We start from the raw sequence: 16,075 nt of genomic DNA, 5'->3' as shown, positions 1-16,075 counted from the left end.
AGCTAGACTTATAGGTATGAGCCATGAGCACCCCAGTCTTGGGAAGAGTTTTAAATGGATTGGTGGAATACTCTAAGTAATTTTCTGCTATGTCTTCAGGGAAATTCTCCCCACTCATGAATAACTCTAGATCAAAAAGTCTCCTCCTTGAAAAGCAATATCATTTATTTATTGTTCTAAACATGAAAGCCAAGCACTATGTACCATACAATTTTTTGAAAATATAAAAGAAGCCTATACATATGGAAATAGAAATAGCCCTCATTTCCTAGCAATAAGCTCTGCTAGCATTGAATGTTGGTTCTTTCAGTCTTTTTTCCATGCATTTGAGGTTGATGCACATCTGAAAATAAACTCTATTTATAAATATTCCCTGCATCTGATTTTAGATTACTCTAGTCCACATTGTATCGTGAGCATTCACCTACAAACTTAAATATTCATCACAAATAAGGTTTGTAAACACTGCATTGTAGTTTACAATACCAATTCAACATAAGTCACTTGGCTGTTCTCTTCTTCATCATTTAGATTGTTGACTTAAGAAATGTATACATAACACCATGATGAACAGCTAAATATTTGTCTGTAAATTTTATCATTTCCTTAATATGATTGCTCCAAGGGAAATTATGGAGGCCCAGGACCTGAGAATTTTCCAAGTTCTAGAAATTCATTGGTAAATTCTATGTCAGAAGGTAGTGTGCAATTACAGTTTGGGGCACATTGATAATAGACTTGAAGGTTTGGTTTTGTGATGGTTCAAAGTAAAATGTCTCTAGGAGGGTTTTTAAACCAGTGTCTCAGTGTGGTCACAGTCATGCTTCTATTGGCCACCAAGGAAGCAAACGTGTGGCTTCCAGAAAAATAATGCATATTTTAAACCATTAAACCATTGTGAAAATCCTGACCTAAACTTAACATCATAATGGAGGAAGCTGGCACTAGTGGCTCATTCCTGTAATCCTAGCTACTTGGCACAGCTACTTAGCTGTCCAATACATCCTCTCTCTCTCTCTCTCTCTCTGTCACTGTCTCTCTGTCTCTGTCTCTTTTGCTCGCCCAGAGCTTGGAGCCACAGTGCCACTTCCGATTTTCTGGTGGTTAATCGGACATACAAGTCTCACAGACTTTCCTGCCCAGGCTGGCTTTCAATGGCAATCCTCAGACTTCAGCTTCCTAAGTAGCTAGGATTACAGGCGTGAGCCACTGGCTCCCAGCACACACCCCATTATCTCTTGCTCCTATCTTTGACCTCCCATTGAGCCTCCTACTTTCCTGTGCTGGTCCTACTTCTTTTACTCATTGCTGTCTTTTTGCCTGGAGGTATTTCCCTTCCATCTTCCCTAGCTCTACTCCTATGTCACCTCTAAGGCCCAGCTCAGTTGCTGCCTCCTCAGGAAGCATTTCCAGTTGGGCTGTCCCTGTCCAGTTCTTGCAGTCCTCTGGGACCTGGTTGCTCTGGGCTCATGATCCACCCAGCAGATCTCTAGGTACCCACCAGTGATGGTTGGATTATCTCTCTTCTGTGCTAGATGATTAGCATCTCAAAGGGAAAGATGGAGTCCCAGTTTCTTTCATTCCAAGTTCCCACCAGGCCATTCCACGGCAAGTTGCTTTATTATGCCTAGTATCTTGGCAAATAACGTGGGTTGGGTTGTTAGCAGTATTTCAGTGTCTTGGCAGATAGGATCCTCTTTGTGGGGAGGGCACTACAAGGCTGGATAAAAGAAAGGGAATAATGACCCCATCAGGCCAACCAGCAGAATCTACCCTTACCATGAGGAGGAAGCTTCATGTCGTGGCTGGACTGCTTTTTAGACTGAGGCCTTGTGATGTGGGGAGGGGAGAGGGGAGAGTTCTGAACAGCTTCAATTTGGAAGAGTAAAAGCTCAGAATTGCATCGAGGCCCTTTCTCAAGAGCTGGCACTGTCTCTCCTCTCTCTGATGAGAACGGCCAAGTTCAACATGCAGAGGATGATCTAGACACACGTGTCACCGCCAGCAGTAAACGCTCCCGGCTCAGACCAGGAGGCCCAGCCGCAAGGATCAAAGGCTGCACATGGCCTGGCAATGACAAATTTATGAAGTCCAGTCATCCTCATGAAAACACTGTGTATTTTATTCTGCCCAGTGGAAATAAATCCATCTTGGAGTTTCTGTTAGAAGGAACTTTGAGTCAGCTCGATTCTCTGTCAAGGTGTGAAGCATTTGTTTACTGGGACTTTCTCATCGCTCAAAGACACAGCATCTTCTAAGCAGTGGAGACCTTGGAATACACTTTTGTGTTTCCCCTTTCACGAAAGGTCTGGACATCTAGTCTTGGATGCGTATACAAGCTTTGTTATTATCGTTCGATTTACAAACAAAACTGTTGGCACGGGATTGTCTGTGGGAGGTCGAGCAGACCACCCGGCCGCACACATATGAAAGCCCAGTTGGAAAATCTCCTGACGTCAGCCAGAAGTGTGACTGTGTTTCGAAAAACTTGGCTGTTCCCTTGGTGGTCGAAACAGTGAACCTTTTTGTTCATTGAAGACTGCAAAAACAAGTATGCCAAAGAGTGCTCTTTCCTACAGGGCTTCAAAGCCCTAGCTATTTTTGACTCTTTTTTTCTCTCTTGGGACTTGAGAATATTCAACACACTCAAATCAGAGCTGTTTTCTTGTTCCGTGTGTATGTCGGAGATCTGGGGTCCTGGCCAACAAGCGTTGGGCCATTTGCCTTCCATGGGGCTTACAAGGCAGCCTCTTGGAGACTGCCAGCTTCTCTGGCCGCAGATGAGAATTGGTGATGAAGCTAGGTACCAGTGGCTCACGCCTGTGATCCTAGCACCTCAGGAGGCTGAGATCTGAGGATGGAGGTTTGAAGTCAGCCTACGGAGAGAAGTCCGTGAGCCTATGATCACCAAAAAAGCCAGAAATCACTACCCAAAAGCCAGAAATGGAGGTGTGGCTCCAGTGGTAGAGCGCCAGCCTTGAGTGAAATTGATAAGTGAGAACATGAGGCTCTGAATTCAAGCCCCTACGGCACACCTACACACACACACACACACACACACACACACACACACACACACACACACACACACACAGAAGGATGGGTGCTGAATGGATTCTGATAGTTGACTTGAGCTCTAAGATGTCCAATAGGTAAAAAAGAGAGCAGATGAGTCTGAAACTGGGTAGACCCAGTGACTGGGATTTCCTGAGCTTGCTGCTCTTAACCCATTGGACTAACAAATTCTCCAAGTGTTGATATAAGTATAGAATGTATTATATGAACACACCCCAGTTGGAAAATGTATTAGCCTAGCCAGTTTTCTGAATATTACGTACTCATCTTTAATTTCTTTTATAAACATGTATCAGATATACATATATCTGCACATACACATTATGTACATATAGAATACTATAGATGGATATGTATATACTGAATATCCATACCACTATATATACTACTTCACATAACACAGGTGACATAATTTCTTTGTTACGTTGTCATGATCTGCAATAGACTGAATGCCACTTTTTTTTTTTTGGTTGTAGGGCTTGAACCCTGGGCCTAGGTGTTGTCCCTGAGCTCTTCAGTTCAAGGCTAGTGCTCTACCACTTGAACCACTGCTCTACATCCAGTTTCCTGGTGGTTAATTAGAGATAAGAGACTCATGGGACTGCCTGGGCTGGCTTCAAACCATGAACCTCAGATTTCAGCCTCCTGAGTAGCTAGGATTACAGGCACGAGACACTAGCACCCGGCTTGAAAATCACTTTTGGATGAAAAAGTAATTATGTGTGCAAAGTAAAACATACAGGAGTACAAAAAACTCTGCAATTAAAAAAACCTTCCCCAAGTTCCCTCTCTCATATAAATAGTTATTTTTAAAGCAAATCCTTCCAAAAGTTTCACACCTAAACCACACACACACACACACACACACACACTCACACACACACACACACACTCACATACAAACACCTTCATACCATACAGCCCTGCTACATGCAAGAATACTAGACAGTTTATCATGTTTTTCTCTTAGGAACGTTTTACTTTGGAGATCCTATTCAAATAGCACACTTCCCTTCCCTCATTCTTTTCAATGACTGTGTAGTGTTCCATTTGTTTGGATGTAGTCAATCTTAAATGCACCAGCTCTCATCAAAGGGTGTGTGGGTCACAGCCGGCTTTCTGTTAAAATAAACAGCACTGTAGTATTAACCTTCCTTGTGCAAATATAATTCCAGGGAACCTCCTAGAAGTGATTAAGGAGGATGTGGGTCTGTGCATTACAATTTATTATAATTTTCATTATTATTATTATTATTCTAGCTATCCCAAGGAATAGATACAATTTACCCATCAGCAGGGTTAGATCAATGGTTTTGCTATTTCCCAATTATTTGAACTTTAATCTGCCAATCTGTTGGATATGATATACCACAAAGAGACGGGCTCTGGTGGCTTATGCCTGTAATCCTAGCTACTCAGGAGGCTGAGATCTGAGGATCGCAATTCAAAGTCAGCCTAGGCAAAAAAGTCCATGAGACTTGTATGTCCAATTAACCACCAGAAAACTGGAAGTGGTGCAGTGGCTCAAAGTGGTGGGGGAACACGAGAGCTCAGGGACAGCACCTGGGTCCCGACCAACAAAAAGAAATAAAAGAAAAAGATATACCAGAATGAATATGAAGGTCTGAAAAGCAGTCTTGGTTGTGTTATCATAGACATTACAGTACCTATCATCACTCCATCCAGTCCCCTCATCTTGCTGAGGAGGGAGCGAGTTCAGAGAGGAAACAGCCCACTGCAGGGCTGTGCAAGACACCTCCGATGCAGCCCCGCCCCCCTGGCGGAGCAGCCCCAGAACCTGCAGATTTCCATGCCCGCAGTGCCCGGGTGCACAGTGAGCTACCACGCGTGAACCACTTGCTTTCACGCATCAATGAGCTGAAGTCCAGCTATGATCCTTACCATCTTCCATTCTTACCAAAGTCCAACCTGTATCGACAGTAGGCAGCAAATTCCTTATCTTCATTTGTCACTCCATTAGCGAAAGACTTCCTTTAGTGCTTCTGCCAAATGTCTGCTAAATTCCCCAAGTTTTCTCAACTTTTGTTTTCTGATATTACTGTTTTGTCTTAATTTTAGGAGAGTTTTTCTACATATAGAATCAACAGTGCGATATTTTTCACTAATTTAAAGCAGATTTGGCTTTTGTAGTCTCACACGATCTTTTTTCTTTTTCTTTTCTTTTCCCTCTCTCTTTTTCTTTCTCTTTTTCTTCTCTCTTCCTGTCTTTTCTCTCTCTCCCCCGCCCTCTCTCCCTCCTCCCTTCCCTTTCTTTCCTTTCTTCCCTCCTGAGCTAGGATGTTGCTATGTGCTACACAGCACAGCCGGGCCTGGAATTCACCATCCTCCTGCATCTGCATCTCAAGTTCTGGGATTATAGCTATGCACTATCACACCTGGTTCACACATAGTTTTTCTACTCTACTCTTTCTTTTCTTTTTTCTTAGACTACAATTACAAGTGCATAACAATACTTCTTATCTCTCTATGGAACTCTGTTTCTGAAGTACTTTTTCTTTTACTTTTCCCCCCTCCTCTTCAGATCAAATCATTTCTACGAACTCATCATAAATTTACTAACTTCTTTTCGCCCATCTCCAGTCATTTGCCTCATCACCTATTTTATTAATAGTTCTAGAATTTTCATTTGGTTTTACTTCTCCAGTGGGATTCTCCATTTTCTCATTATGACTATACATTTGAAAATTTTGTTAAACATTTTTCTAGGTGCCTTAAAGTCTTTGTTTACTAATTCCAACATTTATTTCATCTTTGGGTCAGTCTCTATTGATAACTTTGACTCTTTAGTAGGGCTACACTTTTTTTCTGAATCATTTTCAAACTTGGATCTTGAACACTGCAAGTGATATATTATAGAACCCTAGATTCTGTGTTCTGTCTTTGAAGAGAGTGAATATTTTTCTAGCCAGGGGTTATATTACTAAATAATCATTGTGCACTTGTGAAGACTTGGCTTTATAATTTATTACAATCAGTTCGTTTTTGGTTTCCCCCTGGCCTGATGGATGGCGAATCCTCAATTCAAGGACACAGCCTTTATTCCTAAGGGTGATGCTTCTACAACTACAGAGAGACGGTGGGGATATTTACCAGGTCCCTGAAAAGTGGTGGAATTTAGATTCAATCTTCAATGCTCTGACAGGCAGCTGAAATCTCTGCTCAGATATTTAAATCTTCCAGCTGTTTCATTCTATCGGGATCCTTGGACTTTTCCTATCTCTGTCCAGACCAGGTCAGCCAAAGATTTGAAGGACATGTATTTGCCTATTTTGGGGCTCTCCATTTGGTTTTTTTTTCCTATAATTTCCTTCCTCAATTTTCAGAGGCTCTTTCAGTTGCTTCTCTTTTAAGCCACTTAATCCAAGCTACTTCATTGGTGATTTTTCTTTTCTTTTTTTTTTTTTTGGGGGGGGGGTCCGGTTGTGGGGCCTGAACTCTGGGCCTGGGCGCTGTCCCTCAGCTCTTCAGCTCAAGGCTAATACTCTACCACTTGAGCCACAGCGCCACTTCCGGCTTTTTTCTTTTTGCTTATGTGGTGCTGAGGAATCGAACCCAAGGCCTCGAGCATGCAAGGCCAGCGCTCTACCACGGAGCCACCTTCCCAGCCCAATTGGTGATTTTTCTACTTGCCTTGAACACCTAGAGTATTGTGGGCAGGCTAGTAATAACTTCAAGGAAGAAGACGTATAAACATTTTACCCAATGTACTCTCCATCCCTCAGAGGCTGAGTTCCCTCTACTTCTGCCTGATTTCTGCTGCACCTGTTTGAGTAACATATATATTTTGTCCAGAGTTAACCCAAATACAAACTTTTTTCCACTATTCTATTTTTGGCATTGAAACCCCATGGTAATTTGATTTTAAATCGTGTCTCTCTATATCATTAGTTCTATAATAAATTATTAGTATCCTCATTTTATTTCCTCTGAGCCTCCTTTTTATCTCACTTCGCTGGCTTGACAGCTTCCTGTGAATGATTTTTTTTTAATTTTAGAACTTCCATTTGTTCAGAAGCCACAGCCGCACTGAAAGGGGTCTGCTGCGCCGAGATTATTTATTGCTGATGGAGAGCGAGTCCCACTTGGCAAGGTGACTGAATCTTGTCCAGTTTTGCATCCCCAGTGTCGTATTTATTACTCCACATTGTGTCACTAGTAGCTCCTCCTGTTAAATGCAGCTTTGTCAGTTAGGACTCCCTTTATCCCCAATCACACAAACAACGTGTCTTAAGTTAGCGTCATCACGACAAGCGAAGTGTTTGGTGGGCATCACTGAGAAGGCCAGACAGAGGTGGGCCATTGTACATGCTCTAGAATCTCAGCGGATCCGCTCTCCCTCTCCGTGACAGCTGCCAGTTCTGTGTGATAGACTGTGAGCTCCATTCTTGTCTCATGATGGCAAGATGGCCATTGTGGCTGATGTGGGACGAGCATCAAGCCTTCTCTCGGTGCAAGTCATTGTGTTCCATTGACTCTCACCCATTCCCAGGCCAGTCACAGAGGGAAAATGCAGTCCTTTGAGTGACAGGCCTCTCAGGATGCAGAGCTGGAGTTGACTCCCTGGTGACTGTGGGCTGACTGTACCAGGAAAATAGGCTCTTGAAGGAATACTGTCCTAGTCTCAATAAAAGAAAGGTTGTCTGACGCTCAAAGGCTGTAGAACAACAAACATTTGTTGGATGGTGCATTGCAAGTATTGTTTTAAAATGAAAAGATCTGGAGTGCTATTAATTTGTTAGGCTGGCAGTTGGCTCAGGTGCTAGGGGAAACACAGTGGGGAAATCTATATGAATCTCTTAGCAGAAATATTAAGCTTTGAGAAGCTGAGGGGGTCCTGCGGCTCAGCCCCTGTGTATGGAGCCATCCCAGGTTTACTTACAATAAATGTTGGAATTTACGTGTTTTTGGTTAGCATATATTAATAGTACAAGGGAGTATATTGTAAGCAAGCTCACCCCTTCTTTTATTTTCCTTTAACCCCCTTCTCACCTCTCTTCTTTTAAGAAACAATATTTGGTGGGTTTCATGATACGATCTGCCTGTCTGTCTATCTGGCGCATACATGTAGCATCTTCACCTAATACCATTTCTTTTCTCCTCCCCTCCCACTGACAGCCTCAGATCATTCTCCTTCATGCTCTTGTTTCGTTATTATTATTATTGTTATCAGCATCATTTTCGGTTTTGATTACACAGACAAGCAAAAATTTTGATATTTGACATTTTGAATTTGGCTTCTTTCACTCAGCATGTTATAAAATTAAATACAGAAGAATTGCTTGTAGACATTATGATTAGAGTTATTTCATATTCCTAGCAAAATAGACAGCGGTCGGATTTACGGAGGTTACTATTGGCTGGCTCAGATCACTTCTTACTTATCTTTGGTTTTTGGATGTGAGACTTTACTCTGGTATGGTCTGTTTTACAGAGCTTTAAATCTTTTGAGAAATGTATAAGAGAAAAGAATCTGAGACCCCTATCTGGAATTTGTTTTCAGGAAACCAGACAAGACTAGAAAGGACTAGATAGAGCTCCTTTGCTATGTAGCATGAAACAGGATTATTCTGTGAAACACAGCAAAGCCAGATTGGGTGTGTTTGCCTTGGGGCACTTTATTTATGGCCTCCTCTCCTGTCACTTCTCAGGTTATCTGAGAACTTTGAAGGCAAACATGCAGGCTGGTTGGTTCCTGTTAGTCAAAATAAGCATTGTAGCATCTTGACTCTGGATTTTGCTGTCTTTGTAGATAAAGACATTACCATCATGTTATTCTTACATTTAACCTTTAGAAGATAAAAAAATAACAAATATCACATCAGAAGAGTTTCATGGGTCCAATCTGATCCTTTCAGGATTTAGAAGTTTGAGACCCTATAACCATGTTTCTGGGAAGTTTCTATAATAGTACTCAAAAATGGTATTTTTGAGACAAGTTCTTGCTATGTTGCTTGAGCTGGCCTCGAACTCACTATCTTCCTGCATTATCCTCCCAAATGCTGAAATGACAATGTGCACTACTGTAGCTGGGTCATGTTTTTCGCTAGCACACTATTCCCCAGGATGAAGTGGAAACTCAATGGTTAATTGTGCTTTGACATGTCTTTGTGACACGGAGTCTCAGTCTGGGTGGGTAGGGAGTGCTACCCAGGTCAGAAGGAGGTACAGAGCTGGTTATCTTCTTGCCTATTGTGAAATCCTCAGTGTTCCAATATTAGCTCTACTTACTCAATTCTATTTAAAAAGTAAATACCTAACATTTGTAAGAGATAAGGAAAGGGAGCCTAAAAATGTAATAGCCAGCAGTCCCAATCTGACTGAGCACACGGCCCATCCAGTCACACAAGCCTGCTGGAGGCTGCATGGGGTGATCTGGCTGGGGGTGGGGTGGGGGAGGGTCTCGGGGGTCAGGGAAAACTCCCCACAGCTTGGGAGGGGGGTGGGGGAGAGAACTACCACTCACTTGTGGAATCCACAAGTGCTGCCTCTGCTTGTGGTGGAAGCTGGTGTTTTGGAACCCCATGGAGGAAGCACACAGATTGTACCAAGTCAAGGCAGCCATGCCCAAGCCCTTCCAAGCTGGGTGCCTTGCTTTCCTCTGATCCTGATGAAAACCCAGACATCACCTTGTAACTGCAGGATGCACCGCTCTGTGACCCCCTGACACTATGGTGTGGGGTTGGGGCTCAAATTCCTGTGCACGCCCAGAGAACCCTGACAGCCTAGACCCGCCCACTCTGCAGCCTGGGAATGGCCATGCCTCCCCCCCCCCCAGGCCCAAGGCCAGGGGTGCACTTTGAAAAAGGTCCTTCCTGCTCTCTGGCGGTTCTGCTGACCCCTTGGCCCAGCACTTTTCCTCTCTCTCCTCTCCTTAGGCCTCAGTTTATCTTCAAGCTCAGATAACAGCCCCTCCAGAAGTCTCTCCAGGGCTTTCCAGGCCTGAAATTTGAGCCTTGGAGCCTCCAGCCTCTCTCTGGCCTGCCTCTCAACTACCCCCCTCCCCACTCATCTCAGCTTGGGGGTCTTGGGCCAGCATGGCCCAGCACATCCAGGATACCCAGTTCTTATTCGGGGAATGAATGTAAGCTGGGGTGACATCCCTGAGATGGAGCTGGAGATAGACCAAAAACCGGCAGAGCTATCTGTTTAATCCTTTCTAAAGCATTCTTCCTGACAGTGATATCATTTAAGAATGTGGGGTGTATGTGTGTGTGTGTGTGTGTGTGTGTGTGTGTGTGTGTGTGAGAGAGAGAGAGAGAGAGAGAGAGAGAGAGAGAATGAGAATCCTTCAGTGTCTGTCTTTTGTGTGTGTAGGTCCTGGAGCTCAGACTTAGGGCCTGGGTGCTGTTCTTGCATTTTTTTTCCCTCACAGTTAGCACTTTACCACTCAAGCCACAGCTCCGTTTTCAGCTTTTTGGTGAATAATTGAAAATAAGAATCTCACAGACTTTCCTGCCTCGGCTGTCTTCAAATCACAATCCTCAGATTTCAGCCTCCTGACAGGAGCCACTGGTGACCAGCTCAGTTTCATTTTTATAAAGAGTTTCCCCATTTTCCTCCCCTAGGGGATTTGAATTTAGAACTTTGGACTTGCTCAGCTTGCTTATTTGGCTGGTGGTGTACCATGTGAGTCACGCCTTCCCTTCAATTTTTTTGCTACTTGTTTTGGAGAGGCAGTCTCAAGATGTTCCTGCTCAGATTGGCCTCAAATTCTGATCCTCCAGATCTCAGCCTCTTGAGTAGCCCAGATTACAGGTATATAGAGGTATCTTTTAACTTACAGTTGTAACAGCTGGATGTCAGGTCATAAAAAGCTTTGGGAGGGGTTTACCTGACTTTGGAGCAATGGAAGCAAATGAGTGGATTTCCCATCCTTTTCTTGGTCTGAGCTGTCCATAAATAGTAGGGAAATTTTCCTCCTAGGATATTTTTCACCCTTTTATTCCCTTGTACATTTCGTCTGAGGGAAATGAGGGGGGAGCTTGGAAAAGTGTTCCTTGAAACATTCATTAAGTGGAAGATGGTGTTAAAGGAACATACACAGCTCATGGAAATGCAGTTGTTCCTACACATATGGGATGCATTTTACTCTAGTTGAAAAGTTTCTGAAGGAAAGAATTCCAGAAATATACAAACTGCTCTATTTTTTGATTCAACGCAATTTGAAAAGTGCTAGAGGGAATTTAATATAAGAAATGTTGGCTTTTGAAGACCACACCTAAATTTTTATTATTGTTGGCATATTTATTGAAACCTGCAGCATACATGATGGATTGATTTCCATGCTGTTTTGCTGAGCTCATGTTTAAATTTCGATCTCAGATCAAGGCTGAGTTGTGTCTTTGGAATCTTACTTGAAAGACCTTTTATAAGAGAAAGAATCGGTCTATTTTGATTTTTATTCTTGTAAGTAAGTAGCAGAACTGCTCAGAGAATTTCCTATATATAGATGAAGTGTTTAAAAATCCAATGGTGTTAAGGTGCTGAAAATCCCAGAGGATTTTCTGGCCAGCTGTATCTCAGCAGTGTCTTCCAATTGTCTTTGCCCAGCTGGCCCAGATTCCATAACAGACGGCTTGGGTCAAGGTGGTGAACACATACATCTCAGCTGCAGTAATGGCTGGATGACTAGCTACTTGTGTCCAACATGAAAATAAATGTTGGAGGATCTGAGTTGGGGTTCAGAAGCAGAGAGTAGTGTGAAATTTACACGCAGCTCACACTTTTGTCATTTTCCTTACCAACACTGGAACAAAAAAACATAGTTAAAGAGAAGACCCTGGCTAGTTGAACGGAAAACGCGTCATAAAAGGAGTATCTTAACCACTCAACCTTGATCTGTTTTCACCAACTGTGAGCCACCTGTGACAGGACCGGAGGTTTCTTGGGAAAGTGCCCTGGGTTTGTATTAAATGAAGAAAGTATTCCAGGAAAGCTAGATTGTGAGGTTTCTCTCATTGAAAGAAGCCCTTTGTAGAAAAGATGGAGGAGCGAGGGGGGACCTGGAACTTAGCTGTTGACTCAATGTGCAACAATTCCCCTGCTCACTCTTGTAAAACAATCCACCGGGACTCACAGTACAGAACCCCGAGTGACGGTGATACTGGTTCTCCTTATAGAGGCTCAGCAAGGCCCAGGTTCCTGCCCTCGAAATGATTGATCCAACCCCTCTGGTCTTCTAGATATTGTGAGTCCAGAAAATTATTAGGCAACACCTACTTCGAGATGGAGGTTGGCCTTGAGGAAGGAAAGGAATAAAATGCATGCCCTTAGTGGGGACATTAGTTCATTTTCCATTGCAATAATAAAATATAGAAGGCTGGGTAATTTATAAAGAAAAAAAGTGTTAATTAGCTCACGATCTGGAAGGTAGAAAGTCCAAAAAGCCTGGTGCCAGCTCTGCCTGGCTCTGGTGTGGTACCCATGCATCATGACGGGTACTGTGAGGAGGAGGGGATGAGGCATGACAGGAAGTGTGTGGGGGGGGGAGAAGCAGTAGGTCTCACTGTTAAATGAGATCACTCTTGTGAAAACTAACGGGTTCCATGAGAACTATTCCAATTCCTTCCGAGAACCACGCCCCAGTGGTCTCCCCTTCAGCTTGTGTCTTAGAAAGTCTCACTGCCATTGTGGTACCAATGAACCTTAGGGGGATAAATCTTAGCTGATATTAGGTTTGTAGTAACAGAAACAAGTGGGACAAAAGTCTTCTAGGTTCAAAACCATCTTTGAACCGTTCTTAGAAAGGTACCAGGCTGGAGTGCTTATAGACATTCATCTTCACTGTCTATAGCATTAGTAGTCTCTCCTCAACCACTGTAGTTGACCACTGTTTCTTCTGTTGAATTCTAAATGAAGTAGTTGACTTGCCCTAAGAGAAAAAGAAATGTGTATTTACATAAATACTATATATGAGAGATGTTCGCCTTGGGAAAGTCACTAAAAGGACATAGAGGCAAGAAGACAAGGAAGTCACTCACGTCCTGATTCACATTGACTTAGACATTGACAGAGTCACCCAGGATGAAGCACCTTGCTGCTTTCATTCGTATCCTTCCCCTAACCCAGCCTGCCCCCACCCCCAATGCTTGTGGATAGTTGAATATGTATATGATGTTACTCCGATCTGGAGGCTTTGTGTTAGCACCACCTTGTCTGTTTCAATCAGTCCCATGTTGCCATTGCCTACAGTGTCTTCTTTTTTCTACAAACATTTACTAATCAAAATGGAAGGTATGAAAGGAGTGATGCCAATTTAGGAGGTGAGCAAGTGGCTGGCATTGATCAGGGTCAGCTTCTTGTAGGATTTGGGCCTTGAACGGGCCTCTGACTGTGGGATGAATCATATAGAGAGGGAGCTAGAATCTGGAAGATTCAAAGACCGAATACGTGAAGACAGGAAATGAGAAGATGTGATCCTATACTTCTAGGTAGACCAGTTGGCTAAGATGGCTAGCATAGGAAAATGATATTGTTTAATCCTGAAATTGGAATGAATCAAAGTAAGATTTTTATCCCTTTCTTTCAAATCTCTGCTGTTTTCCCCACCTACCCTTTGAGTTCTCAATCTCCTCTTAGGCATCTCTTCTAGAGTTTCCTTTGGGTTAAAAAAAATCCTATAGGATGATAGGATTCGAGGAGGAAATCAGGCACAATTCCTGAAAGTGGGGGTCTCAGTCTCTAACTAGAACCAGGCCTGCTATTTCTATGACATGTGGTTCAAATGGATAGAAAGATAAAGATGCCTCAAACTACAAGGGGCAAAGCCACAATGAACGTGAACTGTTTTTACCCTTTTATTTTCAGATGAATCTTTGTGAAGTCAGATGATGTTTGTCTGAAAGTGAGTGAGGATTGTCAGTGTGTGCTAAGGGGATAAAACACATCCTGGAAGAGGCCTTGGTTATCAAGTGTTAACCCGTAGAGCATGGAGTCAAGTTCTGAACATTTCTCAGGGTTCTAATGACAGAGCAAGTAGAATAATCGGCAGTACATTTCCTGCATTACTATGCAAATAACGCCACCACTAAATTAATAGTTGTCATTGGCTGTGTTTCCTGGTTTCTCTTATCCCTTTCATTTTGCTACCCAAGATTAAGGGTGGGGGGGTGAAAAGGCATACTTCTATTATCAGTCAACTTTTGACTACATGTATTTTCACTTTTTGGGGCCAAGTTGTAGTTCAGTGACACTGACTTAATGGAAAGAAATGATAGTACTATGAAAAAAAAATAATTATGGCCTTAAAATAGCAGACACATTCTTAACTACTATGGTTGTATTAGAGATGGGTTATGATTAGAACCTTAAGTGTAACTGTGAATTAGCTTCTTTCTATTGTTTGGGGGGGAGGGAGGAGGAGACATCATGTCTGGATGATATTTTTCCCTTTTTAAAATTATATTTGGCAAGAGACGTAATTTAAAGATAATTTTGCTGTGGCATGCTTTAATAAACCAGTTTAATGGCCTAGCACGATTCCCAAGGTGGGTGGGAAGGGTGAGCTGTAGTTCAGAATCAGCAGGGAGATTGTGGGGTATTTTTCCTTTCAATGCATACCCTTTTCCTGGAGATTCTTGCATATAATTTAGGAAAGCTATTTCCCTTCCTTCTTGCTAGCATTGAACAACTTCTATTAATGAGTTATACAGTACTTTCGGTTATCTTGGAGATACACATGGTTGAAAACTACTGGTCTGAATGGATTTTATAAGCTGAAAGAACTCCTGTCTCATAGGATAAGGCTGATTCTTGAATATTTGTGATGTCCTGGGTTCTTTGGTAGGTGCTTATATGTGTCCAACCCAAGTTATCATCATTATCTCTTTATAGATGTGCAAGTGGAAGCTAAGCAGAGTAGACTGTGTCCAAGTCCATTGCAGTGATTTAGGGCCTAGCTTTTCTGGCTCCCAAGCTAAATCAGAAATGTCCTAGTTAATTTAAACAAATGGATGCACTCTTATAATGTAAGTTTCGGTCCTATGGCTGGCAGACTTAGCATGCAAGAAGAGTAGATTTGAACTAGCCTCCAACAATAGAGTGAAATCAAATAGGAAGGGGAATCTGAAAGAAATGAAGAGTGTTAAGTTGAGACAGGGAATAAAAAAATATGGTCCCAGTGTTCAGACCTAAGACTAAAGAGTGGACAATACCAACGCCCCAGCTCCACGCAGACAAACGACATTCCTTCTCATTCATGAGAAGGCCAGCTTTGTTACCTCCTCAGACCCTCAAAGAACAGACACAGACTGCTTAGGGAGGGCTATCTGCTTTATTTGATCTTCCAATTTAAGTGTGAATGCCATACTCTTGCCACGATAATGTTTAACCAAATAACTGGTCTGTGGCTCAGCCACATTAGCACATAGAATTAGCCATCACAACATTGGAGAGCAGAGCTGAGTGATACAGTTAGATCCATGATTAGTGGCTCTAGACCTAGGCATGTTCTATCTTTGGTCTTTTCAGTCACATGAGCCAATGATCCCCCTCCTCCACTCCAGTTTTCCTTTTGGAGAGGGAGGAGGGAAGAGTTCCTACTAATAGAAACCGTATTATCTGATGTCTCTGAGTCCTCACCAGCACTGGTAACAGTGGAGGTAGAGTTGGAGAGCTGAGCATGTGCCCAGTGTACTGAAATACACTGAAATTCATATTCGTGCGGGTGCTGATACCCAGGGAACAAGCTCTTACTGAGGTTAGAAACGATAGCTTGGCCCAAAAGCTTCTCACCAAGAGGGCAGAAAAGCAATGGAAAATTGAAATGCTTTCTGTTTTCCAAATCTTTGCAAAATTATCAGTTTCTACATAGGTCTTATTTTATGGTTTATTTTCATTAGAAGTACTTAGAAAAGGTAGTATTGGTCAAGATTCCTATGTGGTAAGTTGAAAGCCCTTTGTGCAACTACTTAAAGATAATAAAAATATAAACCTAAATGACAAAAAGCACCAGAACCCTGTGGTCTTGTCCACATCATTT

Source organism: Dipodomys spectabilis, unplaced genomic scaffold (assembly GCF_019054845.1).
Source record: "Dipodomys spectabilis isolate Male_0828 unplaced genomic scaffold, ASM1905484v1 ptg000289l, whole genome shotgun sequence".
Classification (NCBI taxonomy): domain Eukaryota; kingdom Metazoa; phylum Chordata; class Mammalia; order Rodentia; family Heteromyidae; genus Dipodomys; species Dipodomys spectabilis.
Note: the sequence above shows the minus strand (reverse complement) of the source record.